Here is an 11,416-nt window from a genome sequence, read left to right as displayed (position 1 = left end):
CAATGCTGGGACATGTAGGTGCTCCATTCATGTGCTGCAGGCGAGAATGAATGAGGGAGCCACCGGTACAGCCATGGGTTTACTGAAAACTTACGGTGTCAGTAGACAGCAATATTCTAGCAATGTGTTTAAAAGTCTAAACACATGACCTGCAGAATGAACGGATGCCAGGGAGGAGCTCCAAAAAGGAATCTCTCAGGGGCTAGGACTGTAGCCTCTTTCTTGAAGCAAAGGGAGAGCTTTCGAGGGGCTCGTCTTAGAGGCTATCACTGTGGAGTATCAGAAGGAGCCAGGTTCCCACAAAGAGGCTGTGTCTAGTCCAGGCCCTGCATCCAGAGGTGAAGAAACTGAGGATGGGGGACCCCATGGCTTCTCCCCCTTGTGCAGTGCCACTGCCCTTCTCATTGGAGGCTGAGCCAGAAGGAAAACTGGGGCTCCTGACCCCTCTCCACTTCTCCTTCCTCCAAACCTCCCAGCAGGGCCTTTCCCCAGGCGGGTGGGAAGCAGGGAAAGGGGCATTTGAGGCAAGGGACGGCCGAGGAAAGGTGTGGTGTCTCAGCACAGCAGGGCAAAGCAGGTGGTGGGAGGCACCGTGGCCGGCCCTCCTCCTTCCCGGGAGCTGCTGGAACTTGAGAGGGAAATGCCACCTCCCTCGTGGGAGGCCCAGGCAGAGAGGGCAGACTGGACTGTAGTTCAAGCCGGTGACAACAGAGCCATTCTCAGAAACCCACCGTCCCTGGCCGGCCCTCCCTTCCTTCTCTCTAAACACTGCACTGTGTAATTCCTAAAAACAAGGCACTCCCTTACATAACCACAGTATATTATCAAAGTCAGAAAATCAACACTGAAACAATACTACGTCTAATCTATAGACCTTCCTGAGAGACTCTCCATTGTGTCAGTAATGGCTTTACCGCAAAGAAAACCGAAGGTCATGTGCTGCACTCAGCTGTCATGTTTCTTTAGGTTTGTGACTTTGTTTCCCAATGTGGGCTTGTCTCTTGCTTCCTCAAGGTTAGATTCAGGTAATATGTGTCTGGTAGCAACACCACAGACCGATGTTGAGCTCCTGCCAGCGCGCCTGGTCAGGAGGCACCTGTTATCCATTAGTCCACCGTCACCGGCACTGTTCATGCTGACCATTTGGTGAAGGTGGTGTCTGCCAGTGTCTTCACTGGACAGTTACCATTTTGCCTTTTGTAATGATGAAGTGTCCTGTGGGGATGTACTCTGGGACTATACAAATACCCCGTCACTCTTCAAACTCTAGTTTTATCATCTGTTAATGATTCTTGTTAGAATGGCTTATGATGATGGTTAGCAAGTGATTTTCCTAATGCCATCATTCCTTCTGCTTTTTTAGGTGGCTTTCTAATAAAAGGAGCTCTCCCTCCCCTCCAATGTATTTATTCATCCATTTATATTAGATGGACTCATGGATTCTTACCGTGAGTAAGAATTATTATTTATTTTGATGCTCAACTACTGCCCGACTTGCTCACAGGGGCCTGTCAAGCAGGCTCCCGTGACCTCTGACATGACCGTCTGCATCATTCCCTGAGAACTTATGATAGACTCCCATTCTTTCCCTTCTCTGGCCTTGGAATCAGCCACTTCTCCAAGAAGTCTTGGTTTCATGTAGTTGCCCCATTTCTTTGTGATAAAAGAACAAATGTGTGAACAGGTTAAAAGTCTCTGTGGAAACTCAAACTATAAAAAATACTTGCTTAATTATAAAGTACTACATGAGGGGTGCCTGGCTGGCTCACTCGGTGGAGCGCGCCACTCTTGATGTAACTTAGAGCCCTACGTTGGGTGGAAAGATTACCTAAAAATAAAATCTAAAAAAAAAGTACTACCTGAATATGCAGTTATTATGCTATCACTTCTGCTAAGACTCTGTATTCTTTTTTTTTTAACTAAAAATGATTTTATTTTTTTCTTAAAGAGTTTATTGTCAGGTTGGTTTCCATATACCACCCAGTGCTCACCCCCACAAATGCCCTTCTCCATGCCCATCACCCCCCTTACCCTCCCCCCCACCCCTATCAGCCCTCAGTTTTTTCTCGGCATTCAAGAGTGTCTCATGGTTTGCCTTCCTCCCTCTCCCCTACTATTTTTCCCCTTCTTCTCCCCCAAGGTCCTCCGTTAAGTTCCTCCTATTCCACCTATACGTGCAAACATACGGTATCTGTCCTTCTCTGCCTGACTGATTTCGCTCAGCATAACACCCTCGAGTTCCATCCATGTTGCTACACATGGCCAGATTTCATTCTTTCTCATTGCCATGCAGTATTCCATGGTATAGATAAACCACATCTTCTTGATCCATTTGTCAGTTGATGGATACTTAGGCTCTTTCCATGTTTTGGCTGACACTGCATTCTTTATTGTCACAAACAACACATGAGTTTTTTACAGATGCATTCCTTAAAACATACTGAATATAGTTTTAAAAACAGAGTATAGGCCCTTTACACGTCTGTACCAGCTCAGAGTTGTGAGCATATATTATTTAGTATTTTACTTTGACACTTCACATCGATATTCTTCCTGCATTAGGACAATCACAGCTATTTAATGTCCCTCTCATAAACATAAAAAAATTTTTTTAATTAAATTTACCTATATAGGGCCCTCCTTACATAATGTGAATCTGACCATATCCCAACTATTAATTATTTTTTCTCACTGCATTTTCCCATCCCATATATAGATTTATTCCCAACCCACTCATCCTGTTTCTATCTGGCAAATCTCACATCTGTTAAATTAAAAAGTTACAGCTTTTTAAATGATGCCTCTAGAACCCCCACTATGTGCCAAGTACTATGCTGGATGCTTGGGTACAGAAAAGAGTAAGACAGTCCCTGCTCTTATGGAGCTCACAGTGTGCAGGGGGGAAGACAGGCCCGCACACAGATCACCATGGCAGTGCGGGTGACAGAGGTGTCAGGGAGCCGAGGGTGACAGGGCTGACTGCTGGCAGGTGTGCCATCAGAAGATGTCAGAGGTACCTGGTTTTGAAGGATCCATAGGAGTTGGGGTAAGGAACAGGGAGGGAGGAAGCTAGCTTCTCTATATCTCTGTTTCTTGTTCAGTGAAATAGAAGACACCGCTCTGATCCACTGAGGTATTCTGAGGTTTAATGCAGGAAGCGAATTAAAGTGCCTAACAGGCAGTAACAGGAACCAAAGCCGTAGAGCTGGGGTCCTAGGGCCTGGTAAATAGAAAACTGGACACAATGCAACCTGGAAGGGGGAGGGAGGGGTTCTGACATGGAAGGGCCAGAAAACCTTTTGTGTTTGGGATGAGAGAATGAGAGAGTGGAAAGAGGAGGTTAGGGACAGGGAGAAGGATTTTTCTTGATTTATTTTAATATAATTATAGAAGAGAATGCACACCCATTGAAAGTAATTTTAAATAGAAACATGATCACTTACAGCCCTGCCTAGCCTGACCATTCTGAACAGGTCGTGTGAATCCTTCCAGGTCCTTTGTCTGCACACGTGTGCACAGGTGTATACGTGTACAAACAGACTACACTTCACATACAATTGAGGGAACCAGTGTTTTCATCTGACATATTTATGGATGTCAATGTCATATAGACTTGTCTGTCACTTTAAACGACTATATGACACTCCACTGTATGGATATACCACAACCCTAAAATTCCCTACTGGGAGGCACTTTGTTCTAGGGCTGCCTGGATACCTTTGCACTGCATTACCTCCTTAGATAAATGCCAATTCATGGCATTGCTGAGTCAAAGGGATTGCACATTTTTAGAGGCGTTCAATGCACGTTGCCAACATCTGCCATTTAGTGCACATTTCCTAGGGGGACAGGTGCTGGGCTGAGGGCTTTACACACAGCCTGAGGCCACAGGCTAACCCTTATTTCTACAAAGAAGGAAGGAGAAGCTCAGAGAGGCTAAGGACCTTATGTACACTCAGACCCCTAAGAACAGAAAACACCTCCCATAGTGGTATAAGTTCTGGGCAGGTACCTCTAATACTTTAGAAAATCAAGGACAAAGTGAGGTGGTGACAATGGCTTCTTAGTCAACCCCAACCTTGGATCCCCCTACTTCCTGATATAATCAGAGCAATGGATCTGGGTTAGGGATTCTAGTCTGGAAATCAAAAAATTCATCCTCATCCTGGTTCTGCCTCTACCCAGCTGGGAGACCGGTGCAAAGTTAGAACCAGAAGAGAAATTAGTAAATCAACAAGTCAGGCTGAGCACCAATCCTAGACACCCTGTGCGGGGCACCAGGCGTGCTGCTGGGGTCTGGTGCCTGGGGTCTGGCAAGTGGATGATGCAGGGGTTTTCAGTTGCCATCAGCTCCTCCTCCTGTCAGCCTCTACTTTCTCTTACAGACAGAACCCTACTAGAAGTCCAGGGCAGAAAATAGCCAGAGCTAAGCAGAGCTGATGAATGGGGGAGGGAGGACTCCAGGCTCAGGAGCATATGTGCTCAGCACACTTCTTGCCCCAAGGTGAGTGAGCTGCCCTGACCCTCTCACTTCTCAGAAAAGGAAAGTGAGGCCTGAGGGGAAGGCACAACTTATAAATTAGTAGAAACAAATGTCTCCTCTTAGCCCGTGCCTTCCTCTGTAAAATGAGGGTGTTAGGAGTTTATCTAGACGGGGCCCTGAAAATAATCTATCATTCTGGTTTCAGGCAAAAATGCACTTTTCAAGAAGATATAGCTTCCTTTCAACTTTCAGGGAATAGTTTTGCTATTTATTTTATAATCTGTTGCACATGTGAACTGAAAGTAAAATGTGTAGTGGGTGGGCCCATTCACGAAAATCCAAACCACATAAATTCGTGAAGTGAAAATATGCATTAGGGTCCTTCTCATCATTTCAAAAGGCCAGGAAAAGAATAACCCAAGCAGGGACAAGCTGTAAAGTTTTCCTGAACATGACATTGTGAAAATGACTGGTCATACATTAGACAAGTTCGAAGGCAAGTGAGAAGTCTTCATCAGGAAAACAGAACCATTTAAAAAATGATCTTGAATCACTTTCCAAATTTTGCACAAATATACTGTCTTTTGATGGCCACTATTTGGAAGAAGATCTAAGGAATCAAGGATGAAACTTTATCCAAAGCTAATTCTAAAAAAAATCACTTTGCAACCCAAGTGTCCGTCGACAGATGAATGGATAAAGATGTGGTGTATGTATATACATATATATATTATATATATATGTATGTATATATATACACACACACATACACCCTCCCATGCACACAATGAAATACTTTTCATAAAAACAGGTGAGATCTCACCATTTACAACATGGAAGGACCTGGAGAGTATTATGATAAGTGAAATAAGTCAGATCCATAAAGAAAAATACCAAATGATTTCACTTATATGTGGACTTTAAGAAACAAAACAAACAAATGAAAAGCAGAAGCAGACCCATCAATACAGAGAACAGACTGGGTCTGTTGGGGAGGAGAGTAGGGGGATGCGCAAAATGGGTGAAGAGGAGTGGGAAGTACAGGCTTCCAGGTATGGAATGAGTAAGTCATGGGGATAAAAGGGGACAAGGGGATAGGAAATATAGTCAATGATACTGTGTTGCATGGTGACAGATGGTAGCCACTCTTGTGATGAGCACAGCATAACACACAGAGTTGTCGAATCACTATGTTGTACACCTGAAACTATGTGACACTGCATGTCACTATATTTAAATTAATAATACAGATAAAAAATTTTTAAAAACCATTCTTTCTGATTCTACCCCCAGATTGAATGAGGTAGGATAAAAACAAAATCCTCAAACACTGAGATGGAAGGAAAACATCTGCAATCACATTTCCTCACTTGTGCTTGAGATTTTGGAATTGCTCCAAAACATCCATTAGCTACACACAGAAAAAACCTCCCCAGAATTCCCTAATTAGAAACCAAAAAGGCTAAGCTATGGTACTCTTTCAGATGGGAGTACTACATGGCTCCATTCAATAATTTCAAAATATTGACATTAAAAAGAACGGCAAACTGACATGAGGGGCTTTTAATCCATTGTGTCAGGTTAAAACCAGGCTCAACCTCTAAATCTAGTACAATCCCAAGTATGCTCACAAATATATACACAAACACAAATTCATAAGCTATGAAATATATCAAAATGTTATAACTGGCTACCTCTGGGTGGTGGGGTTACGAATGGCTTGTTTTCTTCTATATTTCTAAGTATGCTACGGTGGACATTCATTTATTATTATTTTTAATTTTTTTAATGTTTATTTATTTTGTGGGGGGAGGGGCAGAGAGAGAGAGACAGAGAATGTGAATCAGGCTCCAGGCTCTGAGTTGTCAGCACAGAGGCCAACACAGGGCTCAAATTCGCCAGCCATGAAATCATGACCTGAGCGGAAGTCTGACACTTTACTACTGAGCCACCCAGGCCCCATGGCATTTGGTTATTACGATGGTGCCCTAGGGCCAGTTGCATTAGCTAGATTGTGCGCAATTATGAATGCAGAGCCAGAGCAAAGGAAGATGGAATGAAAGGCAGGTTTGCTTTCTGCTCCCTCTCATGGCTTTGGGCAGCACGTGGAAGAGCACCAGGGAGAGGATTAGCTTGTAGGGAAATTTACTTCTACCTTCAGGACACAGCATATTTCATGGAAAAAGTCAGCCAACACATTTGCTTCAGACTAATCCAGAAATTCAGTTTTCCTAGATTTTTCCCTACACCATAAAGTCAGAATAGTCCAAGGCTCCAGCCGTAATACAGTCTTTGACAATAAACCCTTTCACAAAGTTACATTTGGACCAGTTAGAAAAGTGAATAGCATCTGATGAGAAGTCCTATGATTTGCCCAAATGTCATCTGGGTTTGTACTCAAAGACATTACAGAAATCTTCTTTGAGTTGTTTTTCCCTAGACTAGATGAGAATCTGCCCCCAAAGAAGCTGGGAATCTGGAAGAAGCCCCCCACCACCCCCAGGAGGCTGCCGGTACATGGTGGCTGAAATTAACACAGCACGCCTCTGCTCTTCTTGCAGCCAGTTTTCCAGATCATTCCTCAGTTTAACTTCAAGTTAAGGATTCCTTAAAGTTGAACTCTCTTCTTCTTTTTTTCCCTTGATCTTGATTCCTGTTCCAGTACTCATTTTTTATTATACACACAGTAAATGCACAGATGGGTATAAGGTGAAAAATACCTCTACTTCCTTTCCTCCCTGGGCCCTCTCTAGAGATAACAAGTTTCTTGTGTATCCTGCCACAAACTCAGTGCATACACAAGCATCTCTTGTTTAAGCTAATGAGATCATGTTATATATACTGTTTGGGACTTTTTAAAACTTAATATTGAAACCTTTTCATACACATGCATGGATTTTTTTTCCTTTAACATTTTTTTAATGTTTATTTATTTTTGAGAGACAGAGAGAGAGAGATGGAGTGCAAGAAGGGGAGGGGCAGAGAAAGAGGGAGACACAGAATCTGAAGCGGGCTCCAAGTTCTGAGCTGTCAGTGCAGAGCCAGACAGGGGCTCGAACCCACGGACTGCAAGATCATGACTTGAGCCAAAGTCAGATGCTTAACTGACTGAGCCACCTGGGTGCCCCTCTTTTTTTTTTTTTTTTAATTTTTAATGTAAATCTTACCTGTGTGAATGATGGCCCAGCAGGGTGAGAAGGAGAGCTATATACTAGGAGTCTGCTCCCCATTCTCCCCTAGAGTAGCTGCAGAACTTTAGGGCAGCTGAAGGAATAGAACTCCTCCTGGACCTCAGCGGTCTCCTCATCCATATGGGCTGCGCAGAGACAAAAGGAAACGTTTTGTGCCTGAGGACTGAGGCTGAAGCAGGTGACCCTTCTAGTTTTGAGAGCTGTGTGATAAGACCTAAGACGTCTATGTCTTAATCCTTGGAACCTGTGATTATGTTACCTTACACCGCACAACGGGCTCTGCGATGTGATTGAGTTAAGGGCTCTGAGATGGGATGACTGTTCTGGTTTATACAGGTATACCCACTGTAATCACAAGGTCCTTGTAAGAGGGAGGCAGGGAGACCAGAGTCAAGATGTGATGAGAGAAAGGAGGTCAGAGGATGTGGGGTCACAAGCCAAGATTGCAAGTGGCCTCTAGAAGCTGAACAAGACAAGGAAGGGACTCTCCCCTACAGCTTCCAGAAGGAATAAAGTCCGACTGACCCAGTTTAGACCTCTGACTTCCAGAACTATAAGAGAATAAATGTATGTTGCTTTAAGCCATGTTCCGGGAAATTTGTATAACATCAATAGGAAACTAATACAAGCTAAATATTATACCTCATGATTTTAAAATGTCTTAGAATCAAGCAAGGGAGCACTTACCCATGAAAGAAGGTAAGCAGAAGGCAATAAGGGGAAACATCTGGGAGAAGGAAGAAGCTCTAGGGAAGGATGGGGAAAGGCAGAGGCACTAGGGCTGGGGCTCTGAAGTCTGATGTAGCCAGACTTCCCCTTGAGCCAACCGTATCAGCCACTTCCTCTATGTAATGTTAGCCAAGGGTCTGACTTGGGGACGAGGGCTCAACAGTACGGATGCTGGTCTGAGGATCAAAGGAGAGGAGCTGAAGAAGTGAGGGTGCAGAGTTGGGTACGGTTTGCTTTTCCTCCAAGTTCATGCTCTACTATTTTGTTGTGTTTTTAGGCAAGAATTTGGGCAAGTCAGAGCTAACAGAAGGCTGATCAACTGTCCCAGTTTGCCCGGGACTAAAGTTTTCCAGAATGCAGGACTGTCCATTTTAAAACTGAGAGTCCCAGGCAAACCAGGATGACTTGGTCATCTTAGCTTGTGGCCTGAAAAGGCTTCTGGAGCTGGAGCACGGGCTACAGGGCCATCTATCTAACACTACCCAAATGCAAGAATGGCAGGCTCATTAAGAGGCTGAGAGATTGGAAGAGAGAAGAGTCTAGTGATCTAGATCATGGAGATCTCTGGGTGTGTGTTTGGGGGGGGTGGGGAGGGCTGGTCAGAAGAGGAGGAGCAGCTCTGAGTTCCAAAGGGATCCAGGAGACTGTGATGGAGAGGGAGAGAGAGGCCAGCATGTTAGGACGATCGCCCTTGTGAAGACACCAGGAATGGAGCAGGGCGGAGGCAAGGAAGTCTCAAGCCATGTGCCAAACAAAGTCCTTAAGAAATGAGGCAGCCTGGCTGGGAGGCCAGCAGGCAGCAGCATGGAGGAGGGGAAAACAGATGTCAGTTGAATGACAGGAACTTCCAAGGAGAAAAGGTTTTATACAGGAGTACAGGAGAAGCGACGTGGAAGCTTCAGGGGGAGTAAAGGGGAACATGGCCATATGACTTCTGGTCTTTTGGAATTCTAAGATTCTAACTTATATGCAGGTGGGGGTAGATTTTTCCACTGTGGTTCCAAAAGTTGGCTCTGGCCTCTGAGGGTACTGCATCCTTGGCAGGACATGGGTCTTTGCTGAAAAACTCTACCTTGAAGAGCTCTCTGCCTTAAGGTCATTTCCCAAGTCACAGAAAAGGCTAACAGATTCCTAGTGGGCTGTCTTCACTGTTGATCAAGAGAGTTTCTGGAGAATCTCCTCTGCACAGAGCCCAAAAAGCTGAAGTGAGGCTGGGCTGGAGTTCTGGCTGTCTGGGCTGGAGTCTTAGTGCCACCACCCACTGACTGCAGTGCTCAGTTTCCTCATCTGTAAAATGCAGAAGTCAGACGACCTACCTCAGAAGCACTAACACCACACGTACAGCATCATCGACATCATCTGCAGAATGTAGGGATTTGCAGAGGGAAATGAGGCAGACTCTGTCCACTGCCTCCCAATTTCCATTCCCTACTGCTTCCTAATAACAGGAACCCAACTTTATTTGGGGATGACAATGTGCCCAACTCAGTTCTTCCTTTCCCAGACTCCCTTGTGGTAGCGATGTAACCTACTTCTGGCCAATAAAGTACAAAATCTGTTGGAAGAAGGGAGGATTTGGGGAAAACTTTTGCTTTCCTGATAAGAAGGAGAAAAAGAGGCTGGTGGCCCTGGATACAGAGGTGATGTTTGGAGCTGTGGTCGTTCCTACAGTAATCATGGGGGCAAATGCCAGTGTTCTCAGGGTGGTGGTGGAGAAGAAAGACTGGAGGGTGGGTCCCCGATGGCACCCTGAGCTGCTGAACCAAAGCTGGTGGTCACCTACCCTTGTTCCTGTTACACAAGGAAAACAGCTCCCAATCTGCTTAGCTACTTTATTTGGGGTCTATAGTTCATTGTAGCTGGACACATCCCTAAATGATATAGGGGTTTAGCGTGTCTCTGAAGGAGGCCCTTATAAAAAAAGCACAGCACACAGTCATCTGCTTCTATCAAGAAAGGAATCAGGTGCTAAACGACCCAGCATGAACCGCATGTTTCTTTTCCAAACAATATAAAAGGGCTGGCCTTTTATAGGAGGCGTAGGAGCAGATGTACAGCTGTGCCTGAGGGTACCATGGGGAGGCTGTGCTCAGCAAAGGGGAGCTGCCATCCTGGGAGCTGAAAAAATAATCAGATAATGCCACTACCCCAAGCCTGGCTCTGAGCCCAAACTGCTGAGGACAAACCATCTGACAGAGTAAAGGGAAGCTGATCCCGCCAAGAGTCAGTTTACCTGGTTACTTAACTGCTCCCTCACAAAAATCACGAAGCCGGTTCTGAATTAACGGTAGTGGTCAATAAGTACGTTGTTTAAGATTGCTGTTGCTCTTTCATGCCAATCGTACTGCATCCATTCAAAAGCTTCTTAAACAGCCTTAAGTGAAGTAAACGGTAGGATTTGGTAGGCTCCTCTGCTTTCCTTCCCCCACCCGGTTCTCCACTCCCAAGGAAAGGGGGCAGATTGGAAAAATTAGGTTTTAACTCAAGAGTCTGGTTCCTTGGAAAAACAAAACTGAGAAAAGAAACAACAGCGATGGAGACAGCCAAATGATTAAAAAACAGAACAGGAGTTTACCCTAGGCCGCGCCCACAAGGGCTCGCTGCGCTTGCTACCGCTGACACCCCACCCCACCCGGTTCCCCGGGGCTCTCAGCCCCGGCAGGAATGCAGTCAGTTCGCATCTTCCAGGCAGGTGATGGAGAGAACTCATCCCAAGACCCTACGAGGTTGGAGCGGCGGCCAGAGGCGGCTACCACCAGGCGCCCCCGCCCAGAGGCGGAACGGTCTCCGCTAAGCGGGCGGGTCTCTGCAAGGTGTCCGGCGCCTCCGAGGGCAGCCCGGCTCGGGGCCCACAGCCGCGCAACCGGGGGCTCCGGGCCGCAAACCACGCCTCGCCTGACGCCCTGGAACCAGGGGGCCCATCCCGGGCGCAGACCTGGCTGCGGCCCGCGGCCCAGCACCCCTAATCCCGCTCCCCCAGGGAGGCCGGTCTGGGTCCCAGGGCCCGCCTCGC

At 46.0% G+C, this 11,416-nt stretch overlaps 1 protein-coding gene across 2 annotated transcripts in view; it reads right to left on the bottom strand.

Annotated features, from left to right (window-relative positions):
- The window catches only part of GNB5 (G protein subunit beta 5), a 47,759-nt gene that overhangs the window by 31,556 nt on the left and 4,787 nt on the right, over positions 1-11,416 (bottom strand). The gene's annotated exons all lie outside the window — the stretch shown is intronic.

The sequence above is a fragment of the Crocuta crocuta genome, unplaced genomic scaffold, assembly GCF_008692635.1.
Source record: "Crocuta crocuta isolate KB4526 unplaced genomic scaffold, BGI_CrCroc_1.0 scaffold102, whole genome shotgun sequence".
Taxonomy (NCBI): domain Eukaryota; kingdom Metazoa; phylum Chordata; class Mammalia; order Carnivora; family Hyaenidae; genus Crocuta; species Crocuta crocuta.
This window is presented reverse-complemented; position numbering and strand designations above follow the sequence as displayed.